Source organism: Arachis ipaensis, chromosome B10 (genome assembly GCF_000816755.2).
Source record: "Arachis ipaensis cultivar K30076 chromosome B10, Araip1.1, whole genome shotgun sequence".
In the NCBI taxonomy this organism is placed as follows: domain Eukaryota; kingdom Viridiplantae; phylum Streptophyta; class Magnoliopsida; order Fabales; family Fabaceae; genus Arachis; species Arachis ipaensis.
In genome coordinates, this window is record NC_029794.2 from 17,286,809 (window position 1) to 17,290,578 (window position 3,770).

Here is a 3,770-nt window from a genome sequence, read left to right on the forward strand (position 1 = left end):
TTATATTGATTCAAATATTGAATTTTTTCTATAAACAAAAAAAATTAGGACCATTTTATTGTTTCCTCATTCTTACGTTTTTTTTACTGACAAATCCTTTTATTATTCAATTTGTATTAGATTTGAGTGTATCATCAATATCCAAATTGTAGATATGAAAAAATATTGTGATACAAATGTTGATAATAGTATATCATTAATCATAATAAAAATAAATAATAAATAAAAAAAGCGCTTTATCTTGCACCTCGGATTGTTTGTTGACCATAATTCATGAACCTAATTATCATAAAGAACATATCGTGAATATCTATGAAATAGTTTTTTTTTTGTTTCTTTCTCTTGTTTGCGACAAGTTATAAATCTAGAGAATTGTCTTTGATTTACTTGATTTATGACGAAATTAGTAATAATTTAATTTTTGGTGAGAGCTAAAAAGTTTTATTAGTCATTTATGTATTATTTGCAAAAAATATTGTCACAAAGTTATTGATTTTTTTAATTATTTAACCTGTAATAGGTTAATCAACATACAAAATAATGTAGGATATACGTATCTAAATTATGAAAAATTTACACTACAACACTATTGGCAGATTGCGGCGGTTCTGGGACAATATTGCGGCAGTTTTCAACCACCCCAAAAGCTATTGTGGCGGTTAAATACCCACTGAAAGATAGGCCTCGGGCAAACGGATAGCGGCGGTTTATGCAAACCGCTAAAATAACTGCCGCAAAATAAAAAATAGTTTTGCGCCAGTTTTTACCCGCTGTCGTAGGGGGTTTGCAAAATGCATATCAATTTTTCAACGGTTGCAAACCACCGCTAAATAGCAGAGAAATGAAAACGATGGCTGTTTTGTGGTGGTTAGAAACCGCCGCCAAATTCCATATTCCTATTAAAATTTTAGCTTTTTTTTTATTTTGCCTTTTTTTTAGATGTCTGTTTATTCAACTTTAATTTATTAGTTACTGATGCGGATTTTCGAATTTCCACAAACTAACCGGCAAGTGCACCGGTTCGTATCAAGTAATACCTACGGTGAGTGAGGATCGATCCCACAAGGATTGATAGACTGAGTAATGTAAGAACCGCGAATAATTAACCGTTTAATTTAAATAATTAAATTGTCCAAAATAGGTTCTGAAAATTTAAAATGTGAATTAGAAAATTTAGATATGATTTTTGGACTCAGTAGATTTTTCTGAGTTGGAAAATGTAATTTTTTGCAAAAAACTGCGTAAAAATGCGAACTGGTATATTAGCCGGTAATACCGGCTTAAATCGGTCCAGTACTGTGCGAGAATAATAAAAACAGTAGAAAACCTTAGGAAAATATTTAGAATTGAAAATCGGACATTAATTTTAAAGGTTTGGCCCGAAATTGGGCCAAACGGGCCAAAATACTAACGGGTTGGACTGGCCCAAGTTGAACCTAAGCCCAACATATATATAACCTTAAGTGAGGCCATTTCAGCCTCACCACACTTCATAATAACACAACACAACAGCTGCAACCTAAGTTAGAGAAGAGAGAAAAGTTACTATTCACATCCACATTCAATCCATCATATCTCGAGCTACGGTGTTCCGATTCGCTTGCCGTCAGTGGTTACGCGAAGTTCTCACCGGGCCCGTTAGTTCTATCTAACCTTTGTTGGTAAAATTTTGAAATTTTATCTCCTTTCTTCTGCCCTAAGAAATTCAAATTTTTGGGTTTTGATTTTGAGTGAATTTTTGTGTTTTGATTGATTATGTGGTCTCTAAGGTTGGGCTATTGGTAGTTTGTTCCCCAAACATCATCGGTATTGATTTATGCCAATCTATATGATTTTAGTTAAGTTCTTGCACTTGTTGGAGTTGATATGGAGCTTGGAATGTGAGTTGGTGATGTGTTGGTGATTAGAAACTTGTTTGGACTTAATCTTTGGTTTTTGGCATATTGGGAATCGGCTAAGGTATGGTTTCAGTTTCCTCTATGTAATATATAATATTTCTGGACACTTATACTAGTGACTCATAGGATAGGTTGGATTGAATTGATTTTTGGATTTGATAATGCATGATGGTGTTGTTAAATTGATAATGTGTGATGATGTTAATGCTTGTGATGGTTTTGATGTGTTGAGATGAGAACTTTGATGATGTATGATAAATGAAGCTTATGAGTAGTAAGATTTGGTGCAAGTTGTTAATATTGAATATTGATGTGCAAATTATGGAATTGTTGGGTTATAGAGGTGGAATTGATTGATATAGGATTTGAATTGGTAGAAATGTGATGGAAAGCTAAAGTATAATATTTGGTAGTGTTTTATGGTGAGATGGGATAGGTTTTGAATTAGTTTGGTTGTGAATTTTAAGGTGTTGAGAACTTAGTGAACTTTGGTGAAAAACATCTTTTGGGTGAATTTTGACGAATCATATCTTTTGCTATGGTTTTTAAAATTGTATGAATTTTATATCAAATTAAAGATAATTCAAGGAGCTTTAAAACGATATAGATTTTGCAGAAATCCAAATTTTGTAGATAAGATATGATTGTTTAAAGTTAGTGCCAAAATATGATTTCTGTGATGTTGCAGAAATTAAGAGTATTGATTTGTTTGCGCACGCACACTACTGTGCACATTCTCGGAGCAGGGGCAATGTCATGACTTGTCCGTACGCACACCTTTGTGCGCTCGCACAACCTGTGAATTTTTGAAAACATGCGTATGCACACGCTTGTGCGCACGCACACCCTACGAAATTTGCAAGTTGTGCGTATGCACAACCTCGTGCGCACGCACATGTTGGAAGGTGCATTCTGTTGAGGGCGTTCGCACGTATCTGTACATGTACGCAGAATGGAAACTTTTACTTATTGTGTGTACGCACACCTCTATGCGTACGCACACTTTTAGAAAACTCCTTGGGGTGTGCATACGCACAACCCTATGCGTATGCACACTGCCCTGTTTTTCAATAAAAATCTTATTTTTAACTATTTTACCTTCCCAGCAAGCTTGTAAACTTCCGTGACACTTATCTAAGACTCCTTAGCTTATTTTTTGGTGTTAGAACATTGAGAGGGCTCCAGGTGAAATCAATTAGGTAATTTCTTTCAAAAATTTTAGAAAATGCAGACTTAGGTTTATGGAGTACGAACGTTTTCGGTTGAGTGAGAAGGAGGAGTATTGTATTGATGATTACTGACAATGAATTGTGGAAGTGGTGAACCACTGAGTACTGAATGAAATAATTTTAAAAACCACTGATGTAATTTTTTTTAACTAAGATTGTGAGACATTATGCGCCTGGCAGGGACGGCGATTTGATCCCACCTGTCGAGGTCGCGGCTGTGGCGTAAGGGCGGTGGTTAGTCCCGCTTACATTGAGATGTGAGGTCCGTGGCAAGAGTATCCCGCTCGCATCCTTCAGAATCACTAGAGTGTGCAGGCACTATATCCTGGACCGTGTTCCGGGCACGATATCTCGAGGGTTCCCATTATGAGACCGAAGGGCGACATTTCCATGGAGATGTGTCGGGTTGGCAGTTGAACCGATAATGTGATATCACAGCCAAATAGGACAGGCATTCATCATGTGCATATTCTATCCGTATATCTTGTACCTCGATTAGCGTAGCTTCGTGTGAACGTTTTGCACTTTTGAAACTCTGTTTTTGAGCTAATTTCTTCATCGGGCTTCTAGAATTATTATTTCTATATATATATATATATATTAATTTTTTTAAAAACAATATTTAATAATATAATTATATATA

General features: G+C 35.3%; 1 long non-coding RNA gene across 1 annotated transcript in view; it reads right to left on the bottom strand.

The window, feature by feature from the left end:
• Positions 1 to 3,770, bottom strand: part of LOC110267923 — a 21,890-nt gene that overhangs the window by 10,818 nt on the left and 7,302 nt on the right. The gene's annotated exons all lie outside the window — the stretch shown is intronic.